General features: G+C 42.5%; 1 pseudogene; it reads left to right on the forward strand.

Moving 5' to 3' along the window:
* Positions 1 to 14,365: 14,365 nt before the first annotated feature.
* On the forward strand, positions 14,366 to 14,487 carry LOC123740119 (uncharacterized; annotated as a pseudogene).
* Positions 14,488 to 20,866: the final 6,379 nt, after the last annotated feature.

Here is a 20,866-nt window from a genome sequence, read left to right on the forward strand (position 1 = left end):
CCTCCCTCCCTCCCTCCCTCCCTCCTCCCTCCCTCCCTCCCTCCCTCCCTCCTCCCTCCCTCCCTCCCTCCCTCCCTCCCTCCCTCCCTCCCATGATTCTGGTCCTAAGGGTATCTATATGTTTTAGTCTCCTCCCATGATTCTGGTCCTAAGGGTATCAGTATGTTTTAGTCTCCTCCCATGATTCTGGTCCTAAGGGTATCAATATGTTTTAGTCTCTCCCATGATTCTGGTCCTAAGGGTATCAATATGTTTTTAGTCTCCTCCCATGATTCTGGTCCTAAGGGTAGCAATATGTTTTAGTCTCCTCCCATGATTCTGGTCCTAAGGGTATCAATATGTTTTAGTCTCCTCCCATGATTCTGGTCCTAAGGGTATCAGTATGTTTTAGTCTCCTCCCCATGATTCTGGTCCTAAGGGTATCAGTTTGTTTTAGTCTCCTCCCATGATTCTAGTCCTAAGGGTAGCAGATGTGTCCTACAGATAATGAGGTTATGCCACCTGAACTGTAGTAGATGTGTCCTATAGATAATGAGGTTATGCCACCTGAACTGTAGTAGATGTGTCCTATAGATAATGAGGTTATGTCACCTGAACTGTAGTAGATGTGTCCTATAGATAATGAGGTTATGTCTCCTGAACTGTAGTAGATGTGTCCTATAGATAATGAGGTTATGTCACCTGAACTGTAGTAGATGTGTCCTATAGATAATGAGGTTATGTCTCCTGAACTGTAGTAGATGTGTCCTATAGATAATGAGGTTATGTCACCTGAACTGTAGTAGATGTGTCCTATAGATAATGAGGTTATGTCACCTGAACTGTAGTAGATGTGTCCTATAGATAATGAGGTAATGTCACCTGAACTGTAGTAGATGAGATATGAGACCAGTTACTCTACAGCAGTGATGGTCCCTTACGATACATATAGGATCTATAGGTCTATTTATTACAGTGGAGATAATGTTTGTGTTACTGTAGAGGTCAACTACTTGCCCAGTCACTGCAGTAGTTATGCCACACCCCTCTGTGAGTTTGATGGGTGTTGTTACTGTCAGGCTGGCCTGCTGTCGTCTCCACTGTGCCTTCTGTTCAGCTGTGTACAGTATGTGCTGTGTTTGCTGTGTGTGTGCGTGCTGTGTTGGCTATATGCTGCCTGCTAGCTGTGTGTTTTAGTGGGCTGGCCCTGGAAGGCCCGGCCTGATTAGATTAGATTTACAGCTCTCTCTGTCACTCTCAGAATCACTGCAGCCTGTGGTCAATCCATGATTCCAACTTGAGCGTATGCCAGTTTAATCCTCCTCTCAAACCACTAATAAAATCAGAAAAGATTTGATAATTGAATGGTTTAAACTTTGTGGATTATCTACCGTTTAGCCTCAAAACAAGAGTTTTGTCTAAAGTGGAATAAAGTTATGGGATCTTTTTGTTATTATTTCTACTGAGATTCTCCTGTTAGACAACTTAGTCTCTGAGACATGGGTTGGAAAGACTGAGGTCTGACTGGTATTAAAATATGGGCCCAAATTCTTCTCTCTCTCTCAGGTGACAAAATTAATATTTTATACTATCACACGTTATCTTTTAAATGGACAATTCAATGTGATTAAAGGTTAATTACCCTCTCACACCCATGGGAGGAGAATAATACCCCTAGCATGCTCTCTCTCTCTCCCTCTCTCTCTGTCTGTCTCTCTGTCTCTGTCTCTGTCTCTGTCTGTCACTCTGTCTCTCTCTCTCTCTCTCTCTCTCTCTCTCTCTCTCTCTCTCTCTCTCTCTCTCTCTCTCTCTCTCTCTCTCTCTCTCTCTCTTAGCTGGAGAAAACTGATGACCTGTGTTTTTTTTAGGAGGCACATCATTTTCCTGTCAGAGAGCCATGCGTTAGGGCCTACAGTCCTTTTCTCTAACAGGCTTTTTTGCCTCTGGTCATAATGTCTCCATCCAGCTCTGTGCTGATAGCACTCTGTTTTATTACTGCATCAGATTGAAAGGGCAGGTCTGTCGTTAGATATGATGGTGCCTCTTCTCCACCATCTTCAACTAAGCCTCAATAATGGCATAGATTATTTAGGAATTCCATGGAGCTGTTGCTCCAAGCCACGTTCCACTAAATCTACCATATGTTTACTGTGGTTATGAGAGATATCCCTCTTAGAGATAATATACAAATAAACTTTCATCAAACAACCTGCAGCCACAGCCCTCTGTATCAGCCACAGCCCTCTGTATCAGCCACAGCCCTCTGTATCAGCCACAGCCCTCTGTACCAGACACAGCCCTCTGTATCAGCCACAGCCCTCTGTATCAGACACAGCCCTCTGTACCAGCCACAGCCCTCTGAACCAGCCACAGCCCTCTGTACCAGCCACAGCCCTCTGTACCAGCCACAGCCCTCTGTACCAGCCACAGCCCTCTGTATCAGCCACAGCCCTCTGTACCAGCCACAGCCCTCTGTATCAGCCACAGCCCTCTGTATCAGCCACAGCCCTCTGTACCAGCCACAGCCCCTCTGTATCAGCCACAGCCCTCTGTACCAGCCACAGCACTCTGTACCAGCCACAGCCCTCTGTATCAGCCACAGCCCTCTGTACCAGACACAGCCCTCTGTATCAGACACAGCCCTCTGAACCAGCCACAGCCCTCTGTATCAGCCACAGCCCTCTGTATCAGCCACAGCCCTCTGTACCAGACACAGCCCTCTGTATCAGCCACAGCCCTCTGTACCAGACACAGCCCTCTGTACCAGACACAGCCCTCTGTACCAGCCACAGCCCTCTGAACCAGCCACAGCCCTCTGTACCAGCCACAGCCCTCTGTATCAGCCACAGCCCTCTGTACCAGCCACAGCCCTCTGTACCAGACACAGCCCTCTGAACCAGACACAGCCCCTCTGTACCAGCCACAGCCCTCTGTACCAGCCACAGCCCTCTGTACCAGCCACAGCCCTCTGTACCAGACACAGCCCTCTGTACCAGCCACAGCCCTCTGAACCAGCCACAGCCCTCTGTACCAGCCACAGCCCTCTGAACCAGCCACAGCCCTCTGTACCAGCCATAGCCCTCTGAACCAGCCACAGCCCTCTGTATCAGCCACAGCCCTCTGTACCAGCCACAGCCCTCTGAACCAGCCACAGCCCTCTGTATCAGCCACAGCCCTCTGAACCAGCCACAGCCCTCTGAACCAGCCACAGCCCTCTGTACCAGCCACAGCCCTCTGAAACAGCCACAGCCCTCTGTACCAGCCACAGCCCTCTGTACCAGACACAGCCCTCTGTACCAGACACAGCCCTCTGAACCAGCCACAGCCCTCTGTACCAGCCACATCCCTCTGTACCAGCCACAGCCCTCTGTACCAGCCACAGCCCCTATGTACCAGCCACAGCCCTCTGTACCAGACACAGCCATCTGTACCAGCCACAGCCCTCTGTACCAGCCACAGCCCTCTGAACCAGCCACAGCCCTCTTTACCAGACACAGATAAACCTCATAAGTTATCATCAACCTGATAAGAACTAATAAGAACTGTGATGTTAGTATTATACTGTATGTATCAACCTGATAATAACTAATAATAACTGTGATGTTAGTATTATACTGTATGAATCAACCTGATAAGAACTAATAATAACTGTGATGTTAGTATTATACTGTATGAATCAACCTGATAAGAACTAATAATAACTGTGATGTTAGTATTATACTGTATGTATCAACCTGATAAGAACTAATAATAACTGTGATGTTAGTATTATACTGTATGTATCAACCTGATAAGAACTAATAATAACTGTGATGTTAGTATTATACTGTATGTATCAACCTGATAAGAACTAATAATAACTGTGATGTTAGTATTATACTGTATGTATCAACCTGATAAGAACTAATAATAACTGTGATGTTAGTATTATACTGTATGAATCAACCTGATAAGAACTAATAATAACTGTGATAGTATTATACTGTATGTATCAACCTGATAAGAACTAATAATAACTGTGATGTTAGTATTATACTGTATGAATCAACCTGATAAGAACTAATAATAACTGTGATGTTAGTATTATACTGTATGTATCAACCTGATAAGAACTAATAATAACTGTGATGTTAGTATTATACTGTATGAATCAACCTGATAAGAACTAATAATAACTGTGATAGTATTATACTGTATGTATCAACCTGATAAGAACTAATAATAACTGTGATGTTAGTATTATACTGTATGAATCAACCTGATAATAACTAATAATAACTGTGATGTTAGTATTATACTGTATGTATCAACCTGATAAGAACTAATAATAACTGTGTTAGTATTATACTGTATGTATCAACCTGATAAGAACTAATAATAACTGTGATGTTAGTATTATACTGTATGTATCAACCTGATAAGAACTAATAATAAATGTGATGTTAGTATTATACTGTATGAATCAACCTGATAAGAACTAATAATAACTGTGTTAGTATTATACTGTATGTATCAACCTGATAAGAACTAATAATAACTGTAATGTTAGTATTATACTGTATGTATCAACCTGATAAGAACTAATAATAACTGTGATGTTAGTATTATACTGTATGAATCATCCTGATAATAACTAATAATAACTGTGATAGTATTATACTGTATGTATCAACCTGATAAGAACTAATAATAACTGTGATGTTAGTATTATACTGTATGTATCAACCTGATAAGAACTAATAATAACTGTGTTAGTATTATACTGTATGTATCAACCTGATAAGAACTAATAATAACTGTGATGTTAGTATTATACTGTATGTATCAACCTGATAAGAACTAATAATAACTGTGTTAGTATTATACTGTATGTATCAACCTGATAAGAACTAATAATAACTGTGATGTTAGTATTATACTGTATGTATCAACCTGATAAGAACTAATAATAACTGTGATGTTAGTATTATACTGTATGAATCAACCTGATAAGAACTAATAATAACTGTGTTAGTATTATACTGTATGTATCAACCTGATAAGAACTAATAATAACTGTGATGTTAGTATTATACTGTATGTATCAACCTGATAAGAACTAATAATAACTGTGATAGTATTATACTGTATGTATCAACCTGATAAGAACTAATAATAACTGTGATGTTAGTATTATACTGTATGAATCATCCTGATAATAACTAATAATAACTGTGATGTTAGTATTATACTGTATGTATCAACCTGATAAGAACTAATAATAACTGTGTTAGTATTATACTGTATGTATCAACCTGATAAGAACTAATAATAACTGTGATGTTAGTATTATACTGTATGTATCAACCTGATAAGAACTAATAATAACTGTGATAGTATTATACTGTATGTATCAACCTGATGAGAACTAATAATAACTGTGATAGTATTATACTGTATGTATCAACCTGATAATAACTAATAATAACTGTGATGTTAGTATTATACTGTATGAATCAACCTGATGAGAACTAATAATAACTGTGATGTTAGTATTATACTGTATGTATCAACCTGATAAGAACTAATAATAACTGTGATGTTAGTATTATACTGTATGTATCAACCTGATAAGAACTAATAATAACTGTGATGTTAGTATTATACTGTATGTATCAACCTGATAAGAACTAATAATAACTGTGATAGTATTATACTGTATGTATCAACCTGATAAGAACTAATAATAACTGTGATGTTAGTATTATACTGTATGTATCAACCTGATAAGAACTAATAATAACTGTGATGTTAGTATTATACTGTATGTATCAACCTGATAAGAACTAATAATAACTGTGATAGTATTATACTGTATGTATCAACCTGATAAGAACTAATAAGAACTGTGATGTTAGTATTATACTGTATGTATCAACCTGATAAGAACTAATAATAACTGTGATAGTATTATACTGTATGTATCAACCTGATAAGAACTAATAAGAACTGTGATGATAGTATTATACTGTATGAATCAACCTGATAAGAACTAATAAGAACTGTGATGTTAGTATTATACTGTATGAATCATCCTGATAAGAACTAATAATAACTGTGATGTTAGTATTATACTGTATGAATCAACCTGATAAGAACTAATAATAACTGTGATGTTAGTATTATACTGTATGTATCAACCTGATGAGAACTAATAATAACTGTGTTAGTATTATACTGTATGAATCAACCTGATAAGAACTAATAATAACTGTGATAGTATTATACTGTATGTATCATCCTGATAAGAACTAATAATAAATGTGATGTTAGTATTATACTGTATGAATCAACCTGATAAGAACTAATAATAACTGTGTTAGTATTATACTGTATGTATCAACCTGATAAGAACTAATAATAACTGTGATGTTAGTATTATACTGTATGAATCAACCTGATAAGAACTAATAATAACTGTGATGTTAGTATTATACTGTATGTATCAACCTGATAAGAACTAATAATAACTGTGTTAGTATTATACTGTATGTATCAACCTGATAAGAACTAATAATAACTGTGATGTTAGTATTATACTGTATGTATCAACCTGATAAGAACTAATAATAACTGTGTTAGTATTATACTGTATGAATCAACCTGATAAGAACTAATAATAACTGTGATGTTAGTATTATACTGTATGAATCAACCTGATAAGAACTAATAATAACTGTGATGTTAGTATTATACTGTATGTATCAACCTGATAAGAACTAATAATAACTGTGATGTTAGTATTATACTGTATGTATCAACCTGATAAGAACTAATAATAACTGTGATGTTAGTATTATACTGTATGTATCAACCTGATAAGAACTAATAATAACTGTGATGTTAGTATTATACTGTATGTATCAACCTGATAAGAACTAATAATAACTGTGATGTTAGTATTATACTGTATGTATCAACCTGATAAGAACTAATAATAACTGTGTTAGTATTATACTGTATGTATCAACCTGATAAGAACTAATAATAACTGTGATGTTAGTATTATACTGTATGTATCAACCTGATGAGAACTAATAATAACTGTGTTAGTATTATACTGTATGTATCAACCTGATAAGAACTAATAATAACTGTGATGTTAGTATTATACTGTATGAATCAACCTGATAAGAACTAATAATAACTGTGTTAGTATTATACTGTATGAATCATCCTGATAATAACTAATAATAACTGTGATGTTAGTATTATACTGTATGAATCAACCTGATAAGAATGTTGACAAACAGGTTGGAAATACTCAATCACGTCTTTCAGTAGCCATTGAGCTGCATTGTGACGATGTGATGGGTTCAGCCATTTAGAATGGCATTTATAAGTGAAAACTATTCTTTCATTAAGTCTGTTTTTGACGTAGAATTTTCTGTTAACAGTATAGTCTTTGTAGTTGATAATGTGTCATGGGTGCAGATTTTCCTTGGTTTGCACCGCTGTGAGAGAGAGAGAATCAGATTATAAAAGCTAATTGCTTATCTGAATTTATTTGGTATAATTATTCCCCTTACTTTGAACTATTTGGCTCATCCCATTGTCTTCCAATATCCCAATTAAATTGTGAATTTTAACACTTTGCAGCGCTTCCCAGATAATTACCTTTTTTAATGACTTGGACCGCGACCAACAGGAAGCTTTATTTTGGGAGAGATGCTCTCCGTTCCAAATGGTACCCTATTATCTACACTATGGAGTGCATTACTCTTGAACAGGGCCCCTAGGGTTCTGGTGAAAAGTAGTGCATTATATAGGGAATAGGGCTCTGGTCTAAAGTAGTGGACTATATAGGGAATGGGGTGCCATTTGGAACACCCAGACAGACAGACATATGTATTATGGATGAATGTCTGACATGCTTTTCTATCTGAATGAAAGAGATGCCAGAGGAGGAATAACACACCCAGGGGTCAGTCTGCTAGTCTGATGCTCAGCTGGGCTGGTTGACCTGAACATTCATCATGGTTATTTCACATGTCTTTTTAGCTTTCATAGGCCTTTTAAATAACAAAGACAATCTCTCCAAAACTGTGGAAGTTGTAACTTAATCACTCTCTATTCTTCACAGTTATGTTTCCTGGAGATTCCTCATTCAGAATGCTGTTTGGTCCAGGTCTAGGCTTAACCTTTGTCCGGGAAAATGGCTATATATTATATTGTCATTCGTTTGTAGAGTAAGACAGCTGGTTATTACGAAACCTTATTTCCCTACATGTTCCTTCTAAGAGCAGCAGTATGTAGCGTATGCCAGTGTTTCCCTCCTCCAGTACCCCAACAGTACTCTACAGCAGTGTTTCTCTCCTCCAGTACCCTCAACAGTACTCTACAGCAGTGTTTCCCTCCTCCAGTAACCCCAACAGTACTCTACAGCAGTGTTTCCCTCCTCCAGTACCCCCAACAGTACTCTACAGCAGTGTTTCCCTCCTCCAGTACCCCAACAGTACTCTACAGCAGTGTTTCCCTCCTCCAGTAACCCCAACAGTACTCTACAGCAGTGTTTCCCTCCTCCAGTAATCCTCAACAGTACTCTACAGCAGTGTTTCCCTCCTCCAGTAACCACAACAGTACTCTACAGCAGTGTTTCCCTCCTTCAGTAATCCCAACAGTACTCTACAGCAGTGTTTCCCTCCTCCAGTAATCCCAACAGTACTCTACAGCAGTGTTTCCCTCCTCCAGTAACCTCAACAGTACTCTACAGCAGTGTTTCCCTCCTCCAGTAACCCCAACAGTACTCTACAGCAGTGTTTCCTCCTCCAGTACCCCCAACAGTACTCTACAGCAGTGTTTCCCTCCTCCAGTAACCTCAACAGTACTCTACAGCAGTGTTTCCCCTCCTCCAGTAACCACAACAGTACACATTTTTGTTGTAGGCCCAGACAAGCACACCTGATTCAACTTGTCAACTAATCAAGCCCTCAATGAGTTGAATGAGGTGTGTTTGTCCGGGGGCAACAACAAAAATGTGGACTGGTGGTATGGAGGACTGGAGGAGGGAAACACTTCTGTAGAGTACTGTTGTGGTTACTGGAGGAGGGAAACACTGCTGTAGAGTACTGTTGGGGTTACTGGAGGAGGGAAACACTGCTGTAGAGTACTGTTGGGGTTACTGGAGGAGGGAAACTGCTGTAGAGTACTGTTGGGGGTACTGGAGGAGGGAAACACTGCTGTAGAGTACTGTTGAGGGTACTGGAGGAGAACACTGCTGTAAGTACTGTTGGGGACTGAGGGAAACACTGCTGTAGAGTACTGTTGGGGTACTGGAGGAGGAAACACTGCTGTAGAGTACTGTTGGGGTTACTGGAGGGAGGGAAACACTGCTGTAGAGTACTGTTGGGGATACTGGAGGGGTAAACACTGCTGTAGAGTACTGTTGGGGATACTGGAGGAGGGAAACACTGCTGTAAGTACTGTTGAGGTTACTGGAGGAGGGAAACACTGCTGTAGAGTACTGTTGAGGTTACTGGAGGAGGGAAACACTGCTGTAGAGTACTGTTGGGGTACTGGAGGAGGAACACTGCAGTAGAGTACTGTTGAGGTTACTGGAGGAGGGAAACACTGCTGTAGAGTACTTAAGGTTACTGGAGGAGGAACACTGCTGTAGAGTACTGTTGTGGTTACTGGAGGAGGGAAACACTGCTGTAGAGTACTGTTGAGGTTACTGGAGGAGGGAAACACTGCTGTAGAGTACTGTTGTGGTTACTGGAGGAGGGAAACACTGCTGTAGAGTACTGTTGAGGTTACTGGAGGAGGGAAACACTGCTGTAGAGTACTGTTGGGGTACTGGAGGAGGGAAACACTGCTGTAAGAGTACTGTTGGGGTTACTGGAGGACTGGAGCTGGGAAACACTGGGTTGTGCTGTGTTCGTATGGTTGTGTGCTGGATGTATGCTGTGCTGTGTTCGTATGGTTGTGTGCTGGATGTATGCTGTGCTGTGTTTGTATGGTTGTGTGCTGGATGTATGCTGTGCTGTGTTCGTATGGTTGTGTGCTGGATGTATGCTGTGCTGTGTTTGTATGGTTGTGTGCTGGATGTATGCTGTGCTGTGTTCGTTTGGTTGTGTGCTGGATGTATGCTGTGCTGTGTTTGTATGGTTGTGTGCTGGATGTATGCTGTGCTGTGTTCGTTTGGTTGTGTGCTGGATGTATGCTGTGCTGTGTTCGTATGGTTGTGTGCTGGATGTATGCTTTGCTGTGCACCGTGTCGTGGTGCTGGTGCCCAGTATTTCCCAGGCTTGCAGAGACAGATCTGGTATTTACCCTCAGCCCACTCTCTCTCCTCCTCTCTCTCCTCCTCTCCCTCCACTCTGATCTCTTAGTCACAAAGCCTACTTAACCCTTACCCAGCTCTCTGTAAACACTTTGCAACACACTGCCTGCCTGTCTACCCACTCTCAGTTAGGACTGTCTCACAGTTGTTGTTGTTTTTCACTCCTGTAGTTTGATCCACCTGTTAGAAGAGAATAACCCCTTCCTCATTGTTACCTCGTTTTCTGCTTCAGTCTCATCGGCTTTTATTTAGTGAAACATGCAAACCGTGAACGTTCTTTAACAAAGTCAAACCTGCTCCAGTCTGTACAGCCTGTTCTATGCAGGAGCTAGTCTGATGTGAGCGTATTGGCTGAAAGATATAGCTCTATTAAGGACTTCTACTGTAGTGGGAAACAGGTCAGCCATTGCTACTGCACCATAGAATATATTACTTCACAATAGGACCAGTAGTGAGGGACTGTAACTGAATGATGTGGAATGGATATCACATCGTTTTCCCACGGTAGTGTCTTGTCTTCCCCTTATTATGTGAGGTCACACCTGTCCTGGGACCAGATATCTTGGGAGTGTCGAGTAAGTGTTGGATCACACACACACATGAAATAATACCACCAGCTACAGTAGCAGAGTAGACATGATACAGCTAGGAAACAGCAGTGGTGGATAAAGTACCCAATTGTCATACTTGAGTAAAAGTAAAGATACCTTAATAGAAAATGATTTAAGTGAAAGTGAAAGTCACCCAGTAAAATCCTACTTGAGAAAAAGTCAAAGTATTTGGTTTTAAATATACTTAAGGATCAAAAGTAAATGTAATTGCTAAAATATACATAAGTATCAAAAGTAAAAGTGAAAGTATAAATCATTTCAAATTCTTTATATTAAGCAAACCAGACGGCACCATTTTCTTGTTTTTATTTACGTAAAGCCAGGGCACGCTCCAACACTCAGACATAGTTTAAACATGAAGCATGTGTTTAGTGAGTCTGCCAGATCAGAGCAGTAGGGATGACCAGGGATGTTCTCTGTTTAGTGATTCTGCCAGATCAGAGCAGTAGGGATGACCAGGGATGTTCTCTGTTTAGTGAGTCTGCCAGATCAGAACAGGGATGACCAGGGATGTTCTCTGTTTAGTGATTCTGCCAGATCAGGCAGTAGGGATGACCAGGGATGTTCTCTGTTTAGTGAGTCTGCCAGATCAGAGCAGTAGGGATGACCAGGGATGTTCTCTGTTTAGTGAGTCTGCCAGATCAGAGACAGTAGGGATGACCAGGGATGTTCTCTGTTTAGTGAGTCTGCCAGATCAGAACAGGGATGACCAGGGATGTTCTCTGTTTAGTGATTCTGCCAGATCAGAGCAGTAGGGATGACCAGGGATGTTCTCTGTTTAGTGAGTCTGCCAGATCAGAGCAGTAGGGATGACCAGGGATGTTCTCTGTTTAGTGAGTCTGCCAGATCAGAGCAGTAGGGATGACCAGGGATGTTCTCTTGATTAGTGTGTGAATTAGACTATTTTCTTCTCCTGCTAAGTATTAAACATGTAATGAGAATTTTTTGTGTGTCAGGGAAAATATATGGACTAAAAAGTACATTATTTAGTGAAGTAAATGTAAAAGTTGTCAAAAATATAAATAGTAAAATAAACTGTAGAGTCCCTTTATGACAGGGGTTGTGCTACTGCACTGTAGGATCCTTTATGACAGGGTTGTCCTACTGCACTGTAGGATCCTTTATGACAGGGGTTGTCCTACTGCACTGTAGGGTCCTTTATGACAGGGGTTATGCTACTGCACTGTAGGATCCTTTATGACAGGGGTTGTGCTACTGCACTGTAGGATCCTTTATGACAGGGGTTGTGCTACTGCACTGTAGGATCCTTTATGACAGGGGTTGTGCTACTGCACTGTAGGATCCTTTATGACAGGGGTTGTCCTACTGCACTGTAGGATCCTTTATGACAGGGGGTTGTCCTACTGCACTGTAGGATCCTTTATGACAGGGGTTGTGCTACTGCACTGTAGAATCCTTTATGACAGGGGTTGTGCTACTGCACTGCAGGGTCCTTTATGACAGGGGTTGTCCTACTGCACTGTAGAGTCCTTTATGACAGGGGTTGTCCTACTGCACTGTAGGATCCTTTATGACAGGGGTTGTCCTACTGCACTGTAGGGTCCTTTATGACAGGGGTTGTGCTACTGTGATGTAGAGTCCTTTATGACAGGGGTAGTCCTACTGCACTGTAGGATCCTTTATGACAGGGGTTGTGCTGCTGCACTGTAGGATCCTTTATGACAGGGGTTGTGCTACTGCACTGTAGGATCCTTTATGACAGGGGTTGTGCTACAAGACTGTAGGGTCCTTTATGACAGGGGTTGTCCTACTGCACTGTAGGGTCCTTTGTGACAGGGGTTGTGCTACTGCGATGTAGAGTCCTTTATGACAGGGGTAGTCCAATTGCACTGTAGGATCCTTTATGACAGGGGTTGTGCTACTGCACTGTAGGATCCTTTATGACAGGGGTTGTGCTGCTGCACTGTAGGATCCTTTATGACAGGGGTTGTGCTACTGCACTGTAGGATCCTTTTATGACAGGGGTTGTGCTACAAGACTGTAGGATCCTTTATGACAGGGGTTGTGCTACTGCACTGTAGGATCCTTTATGACAGGGGTTGTGCTACTGCACTGTAGGATCCTTTATGACAGGGGTTTGTCCTACTGCACTGTAGGGTCCTTTATGACAGGGGTTGTCCTACTGCACTGTAGGATCCTTTATGACAGGGGTTGTCCTACTGCACTGTAGAGTCCTTTATGACAGGGGTTGTCCTACTGCACTGTAGGGTGCTTTATGACAGGGGTTGTCCTACTGCACTGTAGGGTCCTTTATGACAGGGGTTGTCCTACTGCACTGTAGGATCCTTTATGACAGGGGTTGTGCTACTGCACTGTAGGATCCTTTATGACAGGGGTTGTGCTACTGCACTGTAGGGATCCTTTATGACAGGGGTTGTCCTACTGCACTGTAGGATCCTTTATGACAGGGGTTGTGCTACTGCACTGTAGGATCCTTTATGACAGGGGTTGTCCTACTGCACTGTAGAGTCCTTTATGACAGGGGTTGTCCTACTGCACTGTAGGATCCTTTATGACAGGGGATTGTGCTACTGCACTGTAGGATCCTTTATGACAGGGGTTGTGCTACTGCACTGTAGGGTCCTTTATGACAGGGGTTGTCCTACTGCACTGTAGGATCCTTTATGACAGGGGTTGTCCTACTGCACTGTAGGATCCTTTATGACAGGGGTTGTGCTACTGCACTGTTAGGATCCTTTATGACAGGGGTTGTCCTACTGCACTGTAGGGTCCTTTATGACAGGGGTTGTCCTACTGCACTGTAGGATCCTTTATGACAGGGGTTGTGCTACTGCACTGTAGGGTCCTTTATGACAGGGGTTGTCCTACTGCACTGTAGGGTCCTTTATGACAGGGGTTGTCCTACTGCACTGTAGGATCCTTTATGACAGGGGTTGTCCTACTGCACATGGGATTGTTGTTTCTTTCTTTCCAAAGCGCTAGGTGTTTGGTAACTGCTCTGGGAGATGTATCTGGAACGTGAATCTGGCCTATATTACCTTAGACATCCTATTCAATTAGAGTTTGAAATGATGATATAGGGCCTCTCATTGTCTAGTGTATACTGTGTCCAACCTCTACATGTGCCTGGTTGGTGTGCCAAGGTCCTGTCTAGCATGTACGATAATCCCTCAAGGATTGTGGCAGTAAGATAACTTTTTAAATAATTTATTATCTCTTGCACAGATATGCAAAAATGTCTCTTTTCCTCATTGCCTATGCACATTGTCACCGCCTCGGGATGCCAAAGTCAGTCCACAGATGAGGTTTAAAAACACGACTACAGTACAATGAATTATAGATGAATTGACTAGAATTTGTCTGACTATCAATATCCTTTTCAATTTGCTCATCTGAGTGCTGTTTGCATCAGGCTTCCTTGTACCGTCATTGTAATCCATTGTTTTGGAACCTGATTTTCCCTCATAAATCTCTCCTGTAGACTGATTCCAATTTAACTTAGCAAAGAACTGGAATTGCCTGCTGGTACAGGAAACAGCATTCCACTGCCACCTTAAAATGGATATTTGGTGGTGTTGCATTTTATGCGACAGTAGTTTTGAGTACTGTTTTAGTTTTGAGTACTGTGTACTTTCTCTGTTGCATGGAAAACCAGCAGGCACTGGCTCAGTCCCCTACGACAGCTCTGACATGTGTCACTCCTGCATTCAACCACTGCAGTGACACTTTAAGGCATTGACTGATAGCCTGTATCAGATACAGTGGATATGTAATGTGTTGACTGATAGCCTGTATCAGATACAGTGGATATGTAAGGCATTGACGGATTGAACACATTGGTTCCTCTAACCTCTACTAGATCAGGTTGAACACATTGGTTCCTCTAACCCTCTACTAGATCAGGTTGAACACATTGGTTCCTCTAACCCTCTACTAGATCAGGTTGAACACATTGGTTCCTCTAACCCTCTGCTAGATCAGGTTGAACACATTGGTTCCTCTAACCCTCTACTAGATCAGGTTGAACACATTGGTTCCTCTAACCCTCTGCTAGATCAGGTTGAACACATTGGTTCCTCTAACCCTCTACTAGATCAGGTTGAACACATTGGTTCCTCTAACCCTCTACTAGATCAGGTTGAACACATTCCTCTAACCCTCTACTAGATCAGGTTGAACACATTGGTTCCTCTAACCCTCTACTAGATCGGGTTGAACACATTGGTTCCTCTAACCCTCTACTAGATCAGGTTGAACACATTCCTCTAACCCTCTACTAGATCAGGTTGAACACATTGGTTCCTCTAACCCTCTACTAGATCAGGTTGAACACATTGGTTCCTCTAACCCTCTGCTAGATCAGGTTGAACACATTGGTTCCTCTAACCCTCTACTAGATCAGGTTGAACACATTCCTCTAACCCTCTACTAGATCAGGTTGAACACATTGGTTCCTCTAACCCTCTGCTAGATCAGGTTGAACACATTGGTTCCTCTAACCTCTACTAGATCAGGTTGAACACATTCCTCTAACCCTCTACTAGATCAGGTTGAACACATTTGGTTCCTCTAACCCTCTGCTAGATCAGGTTGAACACATTCCTCTAACCCTCTACTAGATCAGGTTGAACACATTGGTTCCTCTAACTCCTCTACTAGATCAGGTTGAACACATTGGTTCCTCTAACCCTCTACTAGATCAGGTTGAACACATTCCTCTAACCCTCTACTAGATCAGGTTGAACACATTGGTTCCTCTAACCCTCTACTAGATCAGGTTGAACACATTGGTTCCTCTAACCCTCTACTAGATCAGGTTGAACACATTGGTTCCTCTAACCCTCTACTAGATCAGGTTGAACACATTGGTTCCTCTAACCCTCTACTAGATCAGGTTGAACACATTGGTTCCTCTAACCTCTACTAGATCAGGTTGAACACATTGGTTCCTCTAACCCTCTACTAGATCAGGTTGAACACATTGGTTCCTCTAACCCTCTACTAGATCAGGTTGAACACATTGGTTCCTCTAACCCTCTGCTAGATCAGGTTGAACACATTGGTTCCTCTAACCCTCTACTAGATCAGGTTGAACACATTGGTTCCTCTAACCCTCTGCTAGATCAGGTTGAACACATTGGTTCCTCTAACCCTCTACTAGATCAGGTTGAACACATTGGTTCCTCTAACCCTCTACTAGATCAGGTTGAACACATTCCTCTAACCCTCTACTAGATCAGGTTGAACACATTCCTCTAACCCTCTACTAGATCAGGTTGAACACATTGGTTCCTCTAACCCTCTGCTAGATCAGGTTGAACACATTGGTTCCTCTAACCCTCTACTAGATCAGGTTGAACACATTGGTTCCTCTAACCCTCTGCTAGATCAGGTTGAACACATTCCTCTAAACCCCTCTACTAGATCAGGTTGAACACATTGGTTCCTCTAACCCTCTACTAGATCAGGTTGAACACATTGGTTCCTCTAACCCTCTACTAGATCAGGTTGAACACATTGGTTCCTCTAACCTCTACTAGATCCAGGTTGAACACATTGGTTCCTCTAACCCTCTACTAGATCAGGTTGAACACATTCCTCCTAACCCTCTACTAGATCAGGTTGAACACATTGGTTCCTCTAACCCTCTGCTAGATCAGGTTGAGCGCATTGGTTCCTCTAACCCTCTACTAGATCAGGTTGAACACATTGGTTCCTCTAACCCTCTACTAGATCAGGTTGAACACATTGGTTCCTCTAACCCTCTGCTAGATCAGGTTGAACACATTGGTTCCTCTAACCCTCTACTAGATCAGGTTGAAACATTGGTTCCTCTAACCCTCTACTAGATCAGGTTGAACACATTGGTTCCTCTAACCTCTACTAGATCAGGTTGAACACATTGGTTCCTCTAACCTCTACTAGATCAGGTTGAACACATTGGTTCCTCTAACCCTCTACTAGATCAGGTTGAACACATTGGTTCCTCTAACCCTCTACTAGATCAGGTTGAACACATTGGTTCCTCTAACCTCTACTAGATCAGGTTAACACATTGGTTCCTCTAACCCTCTACTAGATCAGGTTGAACACATTGGTTCCTCTAACCCTCTACTAGATCAGGTTGAACACATTGGTTCCTCTAACCCTCTACTAGATCAGGTTGAACACATTGGTTCCTCTAACCCTCTACTAGATCAGGTTGAACACATTGGTTCCTCTAACCTCTACTAGATCAGGTTGAACACATTGGTTCCTCTAACCCTCTACTAGATCAGGTTGAACACATTGGTTCCTCTAACCCTCTACTAGATCAGGTTGAACACATTGGTTCCTCTAACCCTCTACTAGATCAGGTTGACCATTGGTTCCTCTAACCCTCTACTAGATCAGGTTGAACACATTGGTTCCTCTAACCCTCTACTAGATCAGGTTGAAACACATTGGTTCCTCTAACCCTCTACTAGATCAGGTTGAACACATTGGTTCCTCTAACCCTCTACTAGATCAGGTTGAACACATTGGTTCCTCTAACCCTCTACTAGATCAGGTTGAACACATTGGTTCCTCTAAACCTCTACCAGATCAGGTTGAACACATTGGTTCCTCTAACCCTCTACTAGATCAGGTTGAACACATTGGTCCTCCTAACCCTCTACTAGATCAGGTTGAACACATTCCTCTAACCCTCTACTAGATCAGGTTGAACACATTGGTTCCTCTAACCATCTACTAGATCAGGTTGAACACATTGGTTCCTCTAACCCTCTGCTAGATCAGGTTGAACACATTGTTCCTCTAACCCCTCTACTAGATCAGGTTGAACACATTGGTTCCTCTAACCTCTACTAGATCAGGTTCAACACATTGGTTCCTCCCTAACCCTCTGCTAGATCAGGTTGAACACATTGGTTCCCTCTAACATCAATTGAAACAGACATTTTTCCTCAGAATAAGTGAAGACTGGTGTTGCCATAGAGATTCTTATAGCATGGTGTTTCTCTGGGAACTGGAAAAAACATCATTTACATTTACATGGCTTTAGGTGAACAGAGCTTAATGAAACAATTTAAATTAACTGTTGGAATCGATCTAAAAGATAAGATCATTTAGTGCGGCAGAACACTTTAACATTGCAAATCATACATTTTGTAGGGAACTGAACTAGCAATAATAAACACGGTGTCTGGCTGCAGTATGTCGGCTGCGAGTATGTCAAGGCTGCAGTATGTCATGCTGCAGTATGTCATGCTGCAGATGTCTGGCTGCAGCCCAGTATGTATGCTGCAGTATGTCAGGCTCGTACAGTATGATGGGCTGCAGGGTAGTATGTCAGGCTGCAGTAACAGTATGTCGAGGCTGCAGTACAGTATGTCTGGTTGCAGTATCATGCTGCCGCAGTAGTCTGGCTGCAGTGGCTGGTGTCAAGGCTGCATGTCAGGCTGCAGTACAGTGTGTCTGGCTGCCGAGTACAGCCATTTTCTGGCTGCTATGTCTGGCTGCAGTGCTGTATGTCTGGCTGCAGTGTGTCTGGCTGCAGTACAGTATGTTGGCTGCAGTATGTCTGGCTGCAGTGGCAGTATGTCCTGGCTGCAGTACAAAGTGTCTGACTCGCATTATGTCTGGCTGCAGTATAGTACTGTCTCTGGATGCAGTAGTCTGGCTGCGGTACAGAATGTCTGGCTGCAGTACAGTATTGAAAACGCTGCGACAGTATGTCTGGCTACTGTGGGGCCAGTGGTGCCTGGCTGCAGCAGTATGTCTGGCTGTAGATCAGTATGTCTGGCTGTAGATCAGTATGTCTGGCTGCTGTACAGTATATCTGGCTGCTGCAACAGTATCTCTGCTGCAGTATGTCTGAAAAGCTGCAGTATGTCTGGCTGCGAAAGGTTCGGTTTGAGTACCAGTATGTCTAAGTTTGCAGTACAGTTTGTCTGGGCAGTACAAGGGGAGACAGTTGCAGTATGTCTGGTTGCAGTACAGTGTATGTCTGGCTGGCAGTACAGGTTTAGTCTTGGCTGCCAAGAACAGTATGTCTGGCTGCAGAACAGTGGTCGCCTGGCTGCGGTACTGTCTGGTTGCCAGTACAGGTATGCCTGGCTGCGATGTCTGGTTGCAGTATGTCGTGCAGTGCAGCCTATGTCTGAAATGTTGTTGCTGCAGTGCATATGCCTGGCTGCAGTATGCCTGGCTGCAGTATGTCTGGTTGCAGTACAGTATGTCTGGCTGCAGAACAGTAATGTTGGCTGCTGTAGGTCTGGCTGCAGTTCAGTATGGCTGGCTGCAGTATGGCTGAGTACAGTTTGTCTGGTTGCAGTATGTGGCTGCAGTACATCTGGCTGCAGAGTATGCCTGGCTGCAGTGTACATCTGGCTGCAGTACAGCATGCCTGGCTGCAGTATGTCTGGCTGCAGTGCTGGTGTATGTCTGGCTGCAGTACGTCTGGCTGCAGTACAGTATGCCGGCTGCAGTACATCTCTGGCTGCAGTACAGTATGCCTGGTTGCAGTATGTCTACGGCTGGTGCTGTGGTGTCTGGCTGCGACGTCGGCTGCGACTAAGTATGTCTGGCTGCTGTATGTCTGGCTGCTGTATGTCTGCGCTCACGTTTGTCCTTGCCCCTGATAGTATCTCTTCTAAAGCAGTGGGACTGAAGAGCTACACAGAGTTTGTGACTGAAGGGTATTTTCAGAGAGATGGGCTCTTGGAGACTACAGGTCTGCACACAGGCAGGAGTGGAGTGAGGAGTGAGTGAGTGAGGAGTATGAGGAGTGAGTGAGTGTGTGTGTGTGTGTGTGTGTGTGTGTGTGTGTGTGTGTGTGTTCGTGTTAGTGTGTGTTAGTGTAGCTACTGTCTCGTGGGTTTTGAATAGTTTGTGTGTGTGTTCTGCGCAGACAGATGTGCACTGGAGACAGAAAGACAGAGAGAGATGGAGATAGAGATAGTTTACTGTAGTCCACGTTCCATGTGCTGTGTGTTGTCCCTTCACATGCAAAGTCTCCACTCACAGCACATGCCTGTAGTGTTAAAAACACTGCATCATTTCATTTCACAGATGAAAAAAAAATATATGGAATAAATGTTTATCGTGGCGGTAACTAGATCACGTCCTGTGTCTCCTGCAGAAACCCAGACACTGTGATGTACTGTCTGGAGGAGAGACCATCGCAACTCAAAGCCAATAGAGATGTGGCCACTTCCTGTGTCTCCAGGAAATCCAGACACTGTGATGTACTGTCTGGGAGAGCCCATCCCAACTCAAAAGCCAACAGATGTACCACTTCCTGTGTTCCAGAATCCAGACACTGTGATGTACTGTCTGGGAGAGCCCATCCCAGCACTCAAAGCCCAATAGCTCTGTCTCCTGTAGGCCTATCTATCTGGTACTGGATACTGTTTAATATAGCTATCTGGTCCTGGAGACTGTTTTAATATATCTATCTGGTACTCTTGGATACTGTTTAATATATCTACCTGATACTGGAGACTGTTTAATATATCTGTCTGGTACTCGAGACTGTTTAATATATCTATCTCGTACTGGAGAACTGTCCTGACCTATCTATCTGGATGGATACGTTTAATATATATATCTGGTACTGAGACTGCTTAATATATCTATCTGGTGCTGGAGACTGTTTAATATATTATTGGTACTGGAGATCGTTTAATATATCTATCTGGTACTGGAGACGTTTGCGTATATTCATAATTGAGACTGGTCTGACCCCATCTATCTGGTACTCGGGAGGACTGTTTCTAATATATATAATCTGGTACTGGAGACTGCTTAATATATCTATCTGGTACTGGAGATCGTTTGACCTATCTATCTGGTACTGGAGACTGTTTAATATATCTATCTGGTACTGCACTCGTTTAATATATTATTGTACTGAGACGTCTGACCTATCTATCTGCGTAGAGACTGTTTAATATATTATCTGGTACTGGTACCGTTTAATATATATATC

Source organism: Salmo salar, unplaced genomic scaffold, assembly GCF_905237065.1.
Source record: "Salmo salar unplaced genomic scaffold, Ssal_v3.1, whole genome shotgun sequence".
Lineage (NCBI taxonomy): Eukaryota > Metazoa > Chordata > Actinopteri > Salmoniformes > Salmonidae > Salmo > Salmo salar.